This window comes from Ambystoma mexicanum, chromosome 5q (genome assembly GCF_040938575.1).
Source record: "Ambystoma mexicanum isolate Mex_15411 chromosome 5q, UKY_AmexF1_1, whole genome shotgun sequence".
In the NCBI taxonomy this organism is placed as follows: domain Eukaryota; kingdom Metazoa; phylum Chordata; class Amphibia; order Caudata; family Ambystomatidae; genus Ambystoma; species Ambystoma mexicanum.
The window spans coordinates 723,663,431-723,679,871 of record NC_090933.1 but is presented as its reverse complement, the minus strand read 5'-3'; the positions used below and the strand labels follow the sequence as shown (position 1 = coordinate 723,679,871).

General features: G+C 45.8%; 1 protein-coding gene across 1 annotated transcript in view; it reads left to right on the top strand.

Moving 5' to 3' along the window:
* SBSPON (somatomedin B and thrombospondin type 1 domain containing) overlaps positions 1-16,441 on the top strand; it is a 248,080-nt gene that overhangs the window by 32,738 nt on the left and 198,901 nt on the right. The gene's annotated exons all lie outside the window — the stretch shown is intronic.

Genomic DNA, 16,441 nt, shown 5'->3' with positions numbered 1-16,441 from the left:
GAAGGGCGGCGCTTTCGGTTTCCAGCTAGCGGCGAGGAGATGCCCACAGGTCTGACTGCAAATGTAACGTTCTATTGTTCTATGTCCTTGAGACAGGGCCCATGGCGAGGGAGCAATGATTGATATGAATAGTTTGGGATGCGCAATAGCTACGTGGGCGATGAGGCCGTCCGTTCCCAAATACATGTTACTTCACAACACTGGAATTACGGGCTGGGGCACTGTGGATTTAGCAGGCTGCATAACGCACAGACTCAATGGATGTTTCTAATGTCATGTGAGTAATTATTCAGGCATTTTGATCCCGGGATGAGGGAATGATGGATGGATGCATGGGCAGGTGATTTGATACAGAGTTTGCCATGTACAGGGCTTCTTGGGATCTATCCGCCTCCCCTACGCTATGTGATGCAGGGCTGCCATAGTGGGACCATCGTCCATCTGGCCTTGTTGAGCCCTCCCTGTCTCGAGGCGCCCTCAGACACTCGTTTGTGATGGTGTTTGCACCTCGATATAGATGGTTATGAGTCGCAAGTGGTTTTGGGGTGGTGATGTTCCTTTGGAGTGGGCTAGCATGCATATGGCTGTGGATTTCGTGTGATCATTGAAGTGAGTTGTTGGTTTGTAGTTCTGATGGCCATTCTGTTCTTTTTCTTTTCTTTTGGTTGACAGGTATCTCCTCCCCTTTTGCCACTGCCATCTGTATGCCACTCCTGCAGATGGATTTTACTCCCGACACCTGCTGCTTCGTGTTAATCAGTGGAGCAGCATTACGATCTTATGGGACGATCGCCAATGGGCCACATGCCCTTACGCAGTACTGGTGGCTCGGAGCAACATTTCGGCCTTTCAGCTGGACTAGTGCCTCCCCATTGGGACGGCCCTGCGGTTCTGTGCGCTTCCATGTTGCCTTTTCGGACGTGAATGTGGCTCTGTGTACCATGGGGGAACAGGGCGACACACAGGTAGTGGCTGGTCATTTCTTGCGGAAGCAGCCCACAATGGTGGTTGGTGTTTTGGATTTCATGGCCTGATGGCTGTATGTGCTTGGTGATTTTGATGTGCATAAATATCTATTCTGATTTGGCCCGTGTAGCGTTTTTCTTTGCAAGTGATGTGGCATATGCCTATTTGGGGGGCGATGTATTGTGAGGAGATCTGCATTGGGTTCCAGCTTCGGGGTTTAGTTGCGTGGTACTGTGCTGTGCGCGTTTGCCTACGAAGCCCAGTGAGGTCAGGGATGGGGGCTGCCAATATGCCAGTTTGAATGTTGTCATGCTCAGGGGCGGGGGATTGGGTTTTGTGTAACAGATGCCGGTCAGCCAGGTGGACTGGTTGAATGATGTGGTTTTCGGTATATTGCTGGTCACAGGTGCCTGTGTTTGCGTGCGTTTCTTGGTGGGGGACTGTGGTCATGTCCATTGGGATGGCTTCTGTATTCGTGCCATCTGTGCCCTGCAGCTCCCATTGGCCCCTGTTGTGTTTCTTTTGTTCGTTGGCATGCATGGGTGACTTGTACATTTCAATGGTTGCATTGTGGCTTCATTGCACCTACGGGGAGTTGTACTTTGTGGGCAGGGAGCGGTGTACAGGCACTCAGTGGGGCCGTTTACGGTTGATTCGCGATGCCGTACTTCTCGCCATGGCGGAATGGTACATTCCGCCATGCCTGATGGCGTTAGGTACATGTCCGCTAGGGTCGGAATTGGCGTACCGTTGCACCATGGTGGTGTTTGCGGTTTGGCATGGCGCGCGCGCGCGTGCTTGGTGCAGTTAGCGTTGGCGTTCACTACGGTGTCGCTAATGGCTTCGTACTTTGCGGTGACGGGTCATAGTCGCACCGAGCGCTATTCGATGGCGGTATTGCATTTCCGCCATCGTTTTTCGATTCCCGCCAGGGTCGTAATGAGGGCCAATGAGATAATGAACTGAGAGCAGAGTGTATAAATAAGTGTACACCTCGACTATGGTTATATGCCAAGCATGTAGGGAAACGATGAAGCTTTGAATGAACTGGGCTGTCCACGGGCAGTGGGGGGGCTGGAGGGGGCGGACGGATGGACGGAGACCTGCCACTGTTGAAGCTGAAACATGATGTAAGAATTGCTTTCTGTTTTGGAAAATGCAATAACGTTTTATTAAAGGAAAAAGACAGCCAGACTCTTCCAGAATGGGCAAGCTTATGATTTCTTTATTTCAGTGTGTGTGCGCAATGCAAAGAATCCTCTGCTTACCATGTTTGCTTAGCGGCCACTTTACACATTGGCATTTTAAACATTTAGGGCCTCATTACGACCCAGGCGGTAAGGGGTTTACGGCAGCGTAAACAGCGCCGACCCTTACCGCCTGAGTACGAGGTCCCTTAGCGCCATGGAGGTTTTAACACCTGCTTTTAGCAGGTGTTAAAATCCATGGCGCTAAGGGACCATGGAGTTAATTACGCCACCGTAATTTACGGTGGCGTAATTAACGCCTTCCCCACTCCCATTATGCCCTATGGGGCAAAAATGGGAATGGGGAAGGGTAAATGGGGATTGGGGACTTACCGCCCCGCCGACCTCGGAATGGGGCGGTAAGTCCGGTATGTTCAGGCAGCCCCCTCCCACCATGTCCTAAAGCTCCTTTCCCCTTGCATTATCGAAAATTGGGGTGAATGGTGACAGAAAAGTTGTGATTTGGGCCTGCCTTATTGCTTAATCCCAGGAATCGCCTCCCACCGTCAGTATCTACTGTAGTACATTTTTTGTGGCCTGTCTCCCTTCGGTTTTCACATTACCTCTTCTATATATTCCCTTATTATTGCATTGTCTATTGACCTCCATATTTTCCCCGATCGTCTTTTAACCAATCCCTCATTATCCCTATCTGTGCTGCCCTGAAATATGTTATTAAGTCCGGCTCCCCCATACCCCCTCTATTTCTCGGCATCATCATTCATTTCCTAGCTATCCTTGTTTTTTTATTCTTCCAAATAAATGTTCCTGTGTGTTTTTGGACTGCTCGGACCTGTTGGAACCTCTATAGGGAGAGTCATAAAGTAATACAACACATGCGGCAGAATTACCATCTTTAGCGTGTTAATCCTGCCCATTCAGGTTACCAACTTGTTTCTGATTGCTTCTAGCAGAGATGTGTAATTGACCACAAAAAATTCCTCCACCGTTATAGTTAGCTTTATACCCAGGTAAGTTATATATTTCTCGACCCATTTATATGGAAGACTGCCCTTGAGTCCCTCACCTGTCTCTTTTGCTATTGCTATTGAGTGGTTCAGTATTTCTGTTTTTTTGGGATTTATTTTTAACCCAGCTACCTTTCCAAAGCATTTCCTCTTTCTTTCTTTCTTTCTTTCTTTCTTTCTTTCTTTCTTTCTTTCTTTCTTTCTTTCTTTCTTTCTTTCTTTCTTTCTTTCTTTCTTTCTCTCTCTCAGAGAGCCCTCTGGGTCCCCCAGAGTCAATACCATGTCATCGGCAAAAGCGGCTACCTTGTAGACCCTTCCCCCAAATGCTATCCCCTCTATTTCCCCATTTGCCCTTATTGCATCCAAGAGTGGCTCCAGGTAGATAGCATAGAGCAAGGAGGAAAGGGGGCATCGCTGTTTCATACCCCTTTGGACCTTAATGGGTTCAGATAGGTGGCCGTTAATTAATAACCGTAGCATTGGATTCTGGTAGTTGGCACTGATCATTTTTTCACCCCAAAGCCCATTTTCCTCATTGTTATGAACAGGAACTGCCACTCCACCCTGTCAAAGGCTTTTTCCCAATCCAAGGCTACTAGGATCGCTGGGGTATTCTTTTTGTTGACCTTTTCTATAAGGTGGGCTATCCTCCTGGTGTTGTCACTAGTCTGCCTGCTCCTAATAAACCCTGACTGATCTGGGTTAATCAAACCTGGAAGCGTTTGGTCCAGGCGGTTCGCTAGGACTTTTGTAAAGATCTTTGCATCCGTATTGATTAAAGCTATTGGCCTATACAAGCCACAGTCCAACAGATCGTTGCCTTCTTTAGGGAAGAGGACTACCTTTGCCTCCGCCTAGCCTCCTCCATGGTTGCTGTTATTTCCCTCGCACCCCATTTCGTTGAATAGTGGGACCGAATATGGGATCAATGTTTCCCCGGACATTTTATAGAATTCTGTGTTAAAACCACGCAGTCCCAAGGACCTATTATTGGGTAGAGCATGATAACCATCTCCACTTTCTCTGAAGTAATCTCTAAGTCTAAAGTTTATTTTTCTTGAGCTGTTATTGAACTACATCCCTAGTTTTTTTCACATTTTTTATTTTATTTACTTGTTTGTAATCAAAGAACAATTTGATTTTTACAAGACGTTGTTAGACATAGAAAACACATTATAAAAGGACGGTCGAAAAAGATGAGGAAAGATGCAAAAGAAGAAATGGAGAAAAACCAGAAAGCATAATACTTGAAGAACATGTAATGTCCGGATTAACAGATACATCAAAATTCGTTTTAGTCACACTCGGTTCATTTGCAGATTCTGGTTTAAACTCAATGCCGCTTCTAAGATCTTTACTGCCGCAGTTGACCATTTGGTTCTGTCCCCTGCAATCAGACGGCACCACCATGTGTCTTCCTCTCGGAGGGATACGTCATACATCTTTTTATCTCCAGATCGTTTTCATCGATGTACTTTGCCAAGTTGGTTAGTTGACGCTGGAGGCCAATTTGAGTTTGATCCATGAGGATCAAGTCGTCCGTGTATAGTAATCTAGATATTGCGGTATTTCCCACTTTGGGCGGAAAGGCTCTAACCGCTGGTTGTGTATACTGGAAATCTCCCATAAAGGCAATGAACAAGGCCGGAGCAAGCGGGCATCCCTGCTTAACACCGCGCTCTGATGGAAATTGATCCGATAGCACCCCTTGCTGGTTTAAACGAACTCTAAGTTTGGTGTCTGTATGTAATGCGATCACCGGGCCTAAAATTTTCGCAGGGCAGTTCCCGTTGTTTAATTTCGCCCACAGCTTTTGTCGCCTGATCTTATCGAAAGCTTGTGTCAATTCTATGAATGCTATGCAAACTGCTGGTGCACCATTGTTTACGTTTTCTTTTATGATGTTCAGAATCAAGATGTTGATGTTGGTGCTTGCGTTCTTAGCAAAGCCCGTTTGAAATTGGTCCAAGCAAGGCGCAGATCTCGCCCATTTATGAAATCTGGTTAGCAGAAGGGTAGCAAAGATCTTGCCCATGATGTCAAGAAGGGCGATTGGGCGGTAGTTTGCCGGGTTATCTCTAGTACCCTTTTTGAAGATTGGTACTATTACCGCATCTGTCCATGTTTTAGGAATTTGCTTAGTGATCTTACATTGTTTGAAGATTTTAGTTATGAGGGCGGCCCATTCCTCAGGATGTTGTTTTAAGTCTACGTTGGTTAAGCCATCTGGTACCGGGGCCTAGACGTTTTTAGTTTCAGAATTGTCGCCAGGATATCATCTCGATCAGCCAAATCTACCCACAACGATGTTGTACCACATGTGTAATTTCTGGAAGTTTGCGTTAAAGGAGCGAATTGAGATGAGAAAAAGGTTATCCAGGTCTGTTCTGATACAACGTTAGACAGTTGGTTATTTGTCTCGCAGTTTTTATCTTTGATCAGAGCCCAGAATTCTCTTGGATTTTTTGACGTTAAGATCTTCAGCATTTGCTCCGCGTAATTTTGATTCATTGTTGCTTTATGATGTCTCAGCCATGATCTATATGATCTAGTTGCCGCTTTGGCAATATCTTTTTGCTCGTTGTTATTGGAGACTCTGGCTAAGCGATTCAGTTTGCGCATTTGTCTTCGTTTCGTAACCAGTTCGATGTCATACTCATGTACACCTTTTCCTTTAGATCGGGTACGGTTTCCTTTTTCTTTCCTGTGTGGCAGAAAAAAGGGAATGTAGTTTGGCCTATTTGTTAAGTTCATAGTACTTTCGCTTACTTCATCGAATTTCTTGGTAATTTCCTTGATATTGGTCGCTGTGAGTTGAATTTGCGACGACTTCCGTGCTACCTCCACCTCGAATGTGTAGACTTGCTTGGGAGTGCTTTCTGTCTCAAGAGTCATTATCAGAAGATTGTGGTCACTAGATTTAGTTCTGTAGACCTCGAAGAAGTCAACAAAAGGAAGAAGGGAGTAGGAAGTGAAAAGGTGGTCCAGAGTTGCTGATGTTTCTGCTCGTTTCCAAGTTGGAATCCGTGGGAGTTGGCCTCGAGCTGATGCCACATTGTGGAAATTTGTAATGTCCATAAAATCGGACCACAGCGCGCCTCTCACAGCTGAGGGGCAGAGATAGGAGGAAGCGGAAGATTGATCGACTCTAGCATTCAAGTCGCCACAAATTATGATGTGATCTGTTGCCAATTCAGTAGAAAATTTGTCTAATGTTTCCGCAATGTTATCGCAAAATTCCAAGTTGCTTGTTCTCTGCGGATTCCAATAAACATTAATAATAGCAAGGTTAGATTTCACTTTGCCCTTCGAAGAATTTTCCGTATGGACCCAATCAGCTAGGAGAGCTAACATACCTTATGTTTCAGCCACTTTATTTTTAATGGAAATCCCCCATCCAATTTTAATAGCGGTTAAAAGGCCTGAAGATGGTCTTCCGAAAAAGCCTTTCACCGCTGGAGAGATGTACGTTTCGTATCCATCAGCACTGGTTTTTCCATTAGCCAGGTCTCCTGGAGACAGTTAATATCAAAATGACTCAAGTCGAAAGCATCTGGCTGTGTAAAATGTTCGTGTCCCCTCGTATTCCAAGAACACATGGTACTCCTTTTCTTTGGAAGACATTTAAGTTGTGAAGCTGCAGTAGGCGTCGCTGAATCTTTTCGTTGTTAATTTTGAGGATTTGGATTTAACACCTTTTTCAGCCACCTCCAAGGCCCCGATGGTTCTCGTTTTTATTATGAGCCCACTCAGCGCTTTCGTCAGTTGGATCCGGACGTCTGCGATTTTTTTGCCATCTGGGATTTGGTCTCCACTTGTCTTCGTATTGAACTTTTCGGTAGTTTGTGTTAGTATTAGGCGAGTGGAGTTTCGACCTAAATCTCCCACGACTGTGTTCAACATCCTCCCTGTAGGCCTCTCTCCTTCTCCCTATGAAATGATCTGTAGTTTTAGGCTGATGTTCCGAATGCTGTTCCACAGAGCTATTTGGGGGAGGAATGATCTTTGCGGCTAGTTCAGTGACGGGAATTTCTGCTAGCTAGAAACCCATTTGGTTCAGGGCCACAGTCACATCTTCTTTGAAGTCTAAACCCACAGCGTTTTTAACATGAAGATAGGTTTTAGCCTTCCCATCTCTATGATATGGTTCAACCAATGTAAAGTCCACCGTATTTAAGGATTTAAATGCTGGTATTTTGGTCAGGATTTTCAAAACAGTCTTTCTGTTCAAAACTAGGAAGTTTTTCCCGGCCTCGAGTTGTTGCATCTTATAGACTCGATTTAAAGTTGCCTTAGAGTCCAATCGTGGCGTTCTTCCCATACAGTCCCTGATGCCACGATTCTCGCCTTTCATCGTTTGGGGGACATTTTCATCTTGTTCCGATGAAGAGTTTCGTTCTTTTGAAGGTGGATCAGCTGCGGCTTTTTTCACACCATCACGGGTGTTGTCTTTTGTTCTATTTGTTTCTGAGATCTTGGTTGTATTCAGAATCAGAGGTTTATCTGCGTCGTTTGAATTAGACTCTAGGTTTTGCTTGTTGTGGCCACAGGGGATGTTAGTTTCCTCTTCGTTCGGATGAACAGTAAGATCTAAAAGTGACGAATTTCCCAGGGACCCTGCCTCATTAGGCAGAGAATTGTCAAGTTCGATTATTGTTTGTTCGATTACTGGACTGTGGCATGCTGGAGCTTGCGGCGCCACACAAGTAGTTGTGGCTTTTTCTTCGGTTGAAACGGTGGATTTGGGAATATTGAAAATTGTTGGCACTATTAGAGGTTCTTTGCTTTTTTTCTCATTTTGTGGTGTGCAATTTGATCGTTGATTTTTCGAAGTTTGGTTTGCGTTTTCACCTTTAGTTTGAGAGCCTTCACATTCGACAAAGGGAGACATTCTGACTGAAGATTTAATTTGGTTTCTCCAGAACTACTTGCGTTGCTTATTGTGCTAATTAAAGTTTCTAGCCGGGTAATTTTTGATTCCCATTGTCTTTCTTTCTCAGCGTTTTGTTGATTTAGAGCAGTGATGAAACCTTCCAAGAAGGTTACTTTGGTATTTAATGCTGATGCAAGCGTTAATGAATCTTTCATTGAGTCGTTAATTGACTCATACAATTTTACAAATGGTGCGAGACCCACCGTTATGGCAGACATAATTGTTACCAGGTCCGTTTTTTTTGATGGCGTATCTTTAGGTAAATTTCCAATCATGTCGCTTGGCCTTCTATTTCTCACCGGTGTTGAGGTGTCTTTTGGGGGATCGTTATATGATGACGGTCTCCCAGATGGAAAGTCAGAAAAATTGTTTTTTGACCAAATGATGCCAGCACCGGTTGAGCCACTTTGAGGAGGGACTTGTTCCTTTGGTCCGAATGGACCAGTATAGGTGAAGATGTCCTTCTTTGGTCCATTTCGACAGTTGGAGGAGTAGTAGCTGATGGCATTAATAAATTGTTCCCCAATCCGCCTTTCTCGGAACGATGCGCTGGTACATCCTTGTCAAGCAGATTTATTGCAGATGTATGTGCTTCATTTCGGTAAGAATTGGCCACATTACATTGAGTACCCATGTCTCCCCGGCTGCTAGAACGTGGAACGTTTTCCTGACAGCCAGTGGCCTCTGCCACAATATGGCCGCATTCCGCTGTTGTTCTTTTTTGTGTTGGATCTAAGGGAACTTCCAACGCTACATCAAGCATTTCTGCATCTGAGAGTTCTGTATCCGTTTCTGGTATCCTCTTTGATTGCTCGAAAAAAAACTCTTTAAAAGTATGTGATGTCGGGAGATTCTGAAAGGTTGATTTTACTGAGTCACCTTTTTTTGTTTTCTGGTAGGCAGCCCTTTTATGTTGTTGAATACCATGATCCAAAGGCTCCCCCTGCTCCTTTACGATCTTCCTTGTTAATGCTCTTTTTTTCAATAGGGCCATTGCTATGTCTCTCTTCTGGGCAATGACATCACTGGCCAAGACATTTGATGGATTTGCTGCAGTCGATTGGTCCTGGACTACATCCATAGACTCATTTTCACCAGTACTTGCGACAACAGCAGTAGAGTCAGCTAATTTTCTCACTGCTTGACTTGGCCACGAGGTGGCGGCAGAGAGGAGTTCTGCATCCTCACTGCGGTTCGTTGACCCTGGCAGTGAGTGAGAGGCGTGAATTTCCACTTGTGTGGAAATTTGGACGCTCTGCTGGTTCGGGGCCTCTATGATGGGGGATGGGGGCGCGTCAGACCCCACCACTCCTGCCGATAGGGCTCCGTCTCCGGCACCCTTCGACGGAGAGCGGAGAGAGGAGGAGCCACGGATGAACCCAGCTGTCAGCACGGCGTCCCGCAAGCTGAGATCGGCCTCGCGGGGTCCTTCGACTCCGCTAGGCTCAACCACACTCGCCGCAGCGGCGGCCTGCGGGGCGCGTGCCGCCGACAGCAGGGAGGTCGAAGGAGGGAGTGGGCTCCACACCTCCGGCGACAAATCCATTGCAGGACGATGACCCTCCACCCATGAGTCCAGGGCAGGTCCTCCCCCAGGTAGGTTCAGAGATGGCAAGGGGGGAACCTGTGCGAATGAGGGGGGGAGGGGTCAAAGTGGGGAGACGAAGAAGAAATGTTCGTTGAATCGTCCTCTGTGTTTTCACCCAAAACGCCTTCTAGAGCACCGGAGGAGGTGTCGTTCAGTGCGTTCGGGGCACTCTCGAACTTGGTGCTCACTTCCTCGAGAAGACAAGTAGCCATTTGGGTAGGGGACGCCAAGGAGGGCGAAGTTATTACTTTTTTCTGTGGAATAGTACCAGGACTGGTGTTATTTCCACGGTTTTTTCTTGCTGTGCAAACTTTGCGAGTGTCTTTCTGCTTATCTAAGCAGAGATATTTGCTCCTTAGTACCCTACCAGATGGACTTTTCACTTGAGGGTGGGGAGCAGGAAATTCAGAATTTTCCATATTACAGATTTCAAGTCTAGGGAGCAAGGGGTCAGTTTATAGGTCCATATCCCCTTACCTCCTAGCTCCAGTAGACTGCAGTTGACTGCTCGCACCTCAGCGAGCCAACTCCGCGTGCCGCACCGCGTGAGTACTGAAGGTTTTTGTCCACAACCACTGTAGAAAGACTGCAGGCAGGCAGGAAAGCAGGGAGAGACTGCAGTTGACTGCTCGCACCTCATCCCTAGTTTTTAAGTATTCCTGTTTACTCTGTTCCGTGGGATTTGCTGAGCTGTACAAGTCAGTATAAAACCTTGAGAACTCCCGAACAATATCTTTAGTATCCGTACTCGCACCCACATTCCACCTTTATTTTCACAATTGTTTTAGCCTTCTCTTCTCTTCTCAATACCCTAGCCAAAAGTATGTCGGCTTTATTGGCCTTGATGTAGAACTTCTGTTTTGAAAACATCAGTGCTTTTTCTGCCACCCTTGTCTGAATAACTTCTAATTGGGCCTGTATTGCTCTATATTCCTTTCTCATTGCCCCGTTGGCTCCCACGCCCATATTGGCCATTACAATCTTTATTTTTCCTTGCAGATTTCTTTCTAGTAGCCTTAGTTCCCTATCTATACGGGCCTTGATTGCAATAATTCTCCCCCTAATAGTTGCAGTTGCCTTGAAGACATCCCATCTCTTTTGCCCTGAGGTGTTTGCCAATTTGTTGTCCCCGAAGAAACTTGCCATCTCCTCCTTCAATTCCCTCCACAACATCTTGTCCTAAAACAAATGCACTGGATAACTCCATTTCCAGAGGCCTGGGGTACCTGATCTTCTGGCTATTTGCACAACCAGAGATGTGTGGTCAGACAAGAGTATTACCCCCACTTCCAAGGCCTTACCCAACCCAGGAGCTACCTGGAGGTTCACACATAGTCTATTTCTGATGATGATTGATGAACATGTGAGAACAATGTGAACCCTTCTTTGTCCCCTTCTTTTTCCCTTCATACATCCACAAGGGCTAGCCTCTCCACTTTTTCTACTAATTCCTTTGAGGGTCTCCCCTGGGTCCCCTTGGTGTTTGACATCTTTGTGGATACCATGCCATGTTACAGTCCCCTGTTAGTATTATGGGCCCTTTCGCAAATTTCTCTAGTATAACCAAGGAGCATTGAATAAAGGTGTCCTTACCTATGTTTGGGGTGTAGATGGTTGCTAGAGTATATCCTTCCCCTCTCCCTTTCAGGTTTACAGCTATGTATCTCTCTTGGGCATCTCTGTCCATTTCTGTAACATTGAGGTCCAAAGTGTTCTGCAAGGCTATCCAACACTCCTGTCCTCTTGTTCTTCTCCTTCGACTGGTACATTTTGGGATATGCTTGCAACCTGAGGCACTCCCTGTCCCGTGTCTGTATGTGGGTTTCCTGCAGTGTGTTTATGTCTGGCCCATCTCTCCATGTATATCTCTGCACTTTTTTCCTCTTGACTGGAGAGTTCAGACCCTTTGTATATTAGAGATATCAATGTTAAGTTATTAGGGTATGCCATTTTCCTAGGTTTTTTCCAACTTTTTTATGCTCCCTTCCCCATCTCTGGTCGGCCTCCCTCACGCCCGTCCATCCCCCCCTTCCCCTTCCCATCCCGTCTCCCCTCTCATCCCTTTGGCCAGAAGAACTTAACCGACCTCTAGCCCCCTACCAACCCCCCTGAATCATTCCCTCAGGGATTGAGACCATGAGACGCCCCAGCCTGAGCCCCAGTGGGCTTTCCCCAACCCATTCTGGATTTCTACCCTACTGCCCCTTGTCTCACGACCCCCTCTGTTTTTCCTTTATTTGCCCTCCTCAGGCATAGTGCTTGAATAGCCCTTTGTACCTCTGCCATCTTTGTTCTCATTATTTCAAGTAGCAGGGCCTTTCATCTGGGGGTGGTATACACCTTCTTGTTTCTTTTTGGTTTCACCACTGTGGACCATTCCCAGCTTTTGTGTCCCACTTGGTCTTTTGCTTGCAGCACCCCCTTTCTTGATCTTTCTCCACGATCCCCAAGATCCTTGATCCTTCTTCACAGACCCTGATCCTGTGTTGCCTGCCCTGCTATTCGAACACCATACCAAACGGAAACATCCATCTGTAACGAATGTCCTTCCCACTAAGTGCCTGAGTAATCAGGGCCATGTCTCTCCTTTTGGCCAAAGTTGTCTGAGATAAGTCCGGAAAAAGAAACAGTTCTTGGTTCTTTCTGACAATTGTAGGATCCATCCTTAATTCTCTAGTCTTGTAAAGCCGCGAAGACATCTCTGGGGTGAGCACCTGATTCCCCCGTACGGGGGCCGACCCTGTGGATCCTGTCCAGTCTCACGTCTTGTTTCTTCTCGGAACCCAGTAGATCTTCAAAGATGCCCTTTACCACTGCTTCAAGATCTTTATCTTGCACCTCTTCAAGCACATTTTTGATCTGAATGTTTGATATCCATGATCTGTTTTGTAAGTCCTCATTCCGAAGCTCCATGTTGTATCTTCCTTGAGTCCTCTGTCAGTTCTTGTATTGCTTTCAAGTTCGTATCAACCCTTTCCTCCATTTTGGTCAGATCTTGCTTTATCTCTGGGAGCACTGTGGCCAGATCTTCTCTCATTATTGTCATTTGTTTTTTTAATTGTATCCACAATTTTGTCCCCAAAGTCTGTGAAATATTGTTTGAGGAGTGATTGCATCACCTGTTGATCTTGAGCTTCCTCCAATTGGGGCTCCCCCTGTTCCCATTGCTCCTGACATGTTGAAGGTCCCTGGGGGAGATTGCCTCTTAACTCCACATTTTCTGGAGGTTGCTCTCAAGGGGCTTCCTTGAGCCCTTTGAGGGTATAGGTGGCTGGTCTTTTCCCCTGGTCTTGGACATTGTCACTTCTCATGTTCCTTCTTATGGAGTTCTCTGTTCTCTAATGCCCCATGTCCCAGCTTCCCTCCTGATTCGTGGGGGTTGCCCCCTGTCTCGCTGTGCCCTTTTAAATTGTCAATGCAAACACTGGATGTTGCTTCCTCGCCTGGAGGGCTCCTTTGAGCTAAGACAGGTGTAGGGTTCTGGGTTCCCCACAGATGACTCTGACCTCATGTGAAGTTCCAGCAACTTCTTTAATTTAGTTCCAGTACATTGTGATAATCATATAAGGTCAGGTACTTCTGGGTTCAGGGCAACATACACCTGCATCCTCCCAGGTAGGCTTACATCTCTCAACTGACCAACATAGAACCCTTGAATCATACATCAACATTCTCACAACCCAGATTCTGTGTCACTCACTTGGCATTCTGCTCCTTCTGCACAAGCAACAAAGAAACCTAATCACTACATATCTTCCTTCCTAGCACACAACAGACACACCAGCCAAACATCACATACACAAAACATAATGCATCCACGCACTCCAATTCCATGCGCGTACATCCCTAGCGCTAGAACTAAGACTACATCCAGAACCTGAAATCATCCCCAATAGAAATGGTACCATGACAACAACTACAATGCCCCTCCCCTTTTCTACTAAGTAAGGGAAAGACACTACCATAGAAAATTGCACCACTTACAATCTATACCGCAGGAAAATCAATAATCTCTCCTCCTCTACCACACAACACCACACAACCCATGCTAACTCACACCACATCACTAATCTAGCTCCAAACTAATTCACTGAATCACGCACCAATGAACAAGGCTGGGTATTCCAAACACCCGAGTAAACAACAAAACAACACGTGCACACCAATTACCTATGCCGCCACCCCCAATTCGTCACCTGTATTCAAATGGTCCACCTGACAAAACTCAACAACTGAATGAGTAAGCATGAAAACACATCCCACACAACTAGAAACATCACAGTCACCTAAACAACCACATCTACTCAAATCCCCGCAGCCATTAAAACTAACACTAAGATGTGCACCTCACACTAAAAAAACCAGGCTGGACGTTCCGAGCACCCATTGAACACAACCAGTGTGATATTGCTACCCCTTATTCGTTACCTGTGTTCCTCAAAACAACCTAACTAACATCACTGCTGCGAGTAATCATTTACACCACACACTCTGATTCATACAAGCACACAACTATAAAGTCGCCAAAATGTTAAATACCTAGCACACCACAATTACTCACACATGCATATCCCCACACTGCCCTCTCAAAACAGTGTTGCCAAATAATAACATCACTGCCAAATTATTTCTACACTTTAAAATTCTTAACATGTTTAAAAATTCTAAGTTATTTGATTCTCCTACAATGGTACATATGCTCTATAAAAATAGGCACAAAAAAAATCCTTCCCCAAAAATTATGCATAAAAGTCCTTTGAACAGTCCCACCTGTGGAAAAATAATAGTGCAGACAACTCTTCCACAAACTATTTTGAAATTCTGACCAAACCACTTCACTTCACTTTAAAGTCCATCTGTGGAAACAAATATTAGTCAAATGCATTACTACAACGTTTCCTATTAGTAAAAAAAAAATGCCCAACCTGAAAAAAAAATTGTTAGTACAGCAAACACATATATTATCCATTAAACAACATTGCTATACTCATTTCCAATCTACCATGTAATTCACATAAAATTGCATTTCAACTTGTATTGTGTTAACAGAGGCTACGACATTCCCACTTCTTGCATTCAGTCTCTTTCTCAGCTACACACAGGGATGTCTAAATCGAAAACAAGCCTCACATGACATCTATCACCAGTTAACTTTCTTTGTTATATCACAATATACAAAATCTCAAAGGCAAAGAAAACAAAACATTCCATTTCTTGCTCCTGCCATCTACGTCTTTTAATAACAATACCTTCGGGGACACGGCCCCACTCAGGTGTCCACCCCTTTAACTCAAAGTACCTCTGAAATATCCATTTCGGCAATTTGCATCTGTTGCTTCTTCAACTCCTTGAAATAAAAGGCAACACTGGGCGGAGACACAGCACCACAACGCCTACAGGAGCCGCGCCCAAAGAAAAAAAACACTCACAGCTACACAGCATCATCCAGCTCATGGATCCTGTGAACCCTTCAGGTACAGCTTTTTCTAATTGTCAGCAAAATCTCATTTGGACTGGCTCCAAGCCCCTTCAATGTTGTACCATGGGCTCCCAGCCCATCCAAGCACTGCAAGTGCTGACTTGGGCACTATACCCCTCCAGCAACGCCATGGGCTCCAAGCCCCCAAGTGTATTCACAGGCTACAAGTCTCTTTGGTGCAGGTACGGACTCCAAACCCCTCAAACGCTGGAATGTCCCCCAGGACCCTCCTCTGCTCCAGGCCCTTTGCACATTAGCCACCAATCTTCCATTTAGCATCTAGGCGCAGTGGCATACTGGGACTGAGAAGCCAAGTTCAACAGAGTGAAGCTTACCTGGAGGTGTGACCGTGCTGAGGACGTCGTGAGTCCGGTGTCCACAAACGAATGCCAAAACCAGTGACCGAGGGAGGAGTGAGTCCTCCGCTCCCAGAGAGAAAGCAGAAGGGCAAGAGAACACCATGACAAGCGGAGTCCAAAAACCGCTTGTATCCAAAATGGAAGACCAGCAAGCCAGGAAGAATGTTACTGCTTCCAAAGAGACACACCCTCACTGGAGCAGACTCTGCAATGCAGAACGTACATGGGTTGCCTAAGTCGAGGGGGAACAGAGAGAGAGGGAAGAGTGAGTGGGTGTCAGGGATGGCACTCTATTAAGAGTGGCACAGGACACCCAAAAAGGGTTTGGGTGGTTGTGCCTAAATAAAGTGGACAGAGAAGCACACACACAGCTGAAAGGAAAGAGAACGAAGAGTAGGCAAGAGTAGCAAGGAAAAGGTACAGAATGAATTCCCTCTTGGGGTGTATGCAGATATAGGAAAAGAGTATTCCACGAACCTTAGGAAATACTCAAGCCTTCTGCACAGTTTGCTATAACAGAGGCCCACGCTGTTTGCTCATGGCTTGGAACAGCAGCTATGGGTGTCTGTAATGTAGAAACGAGACAAGGGAAGGGGCAGAGGTTGACTGATGGGAACCAACAGACAAGATCTGTACAAAAGGGTCTACAAACAGGACAAGAGAAGATACTTAAAGACAAATCCAGGAAAAGGAGGTTAATAGCAAAATAGCAGAAGGATATTAAAGGGAAAGTCGTGTAACAGGATAGGATAGCAGAGGACAGTAAGGAACAAGGTTGAGAGCTCAGAGGAGCAGGAAAGCAATGAGCAAGCCCACAGGAGCAGGGCTGTAAGGTAGAGAGCCCAGAGGAAAAGGGCTTAGGGCAGCAGAGTAAAGCAGGCTGCACGGTAAGGAACCCAGA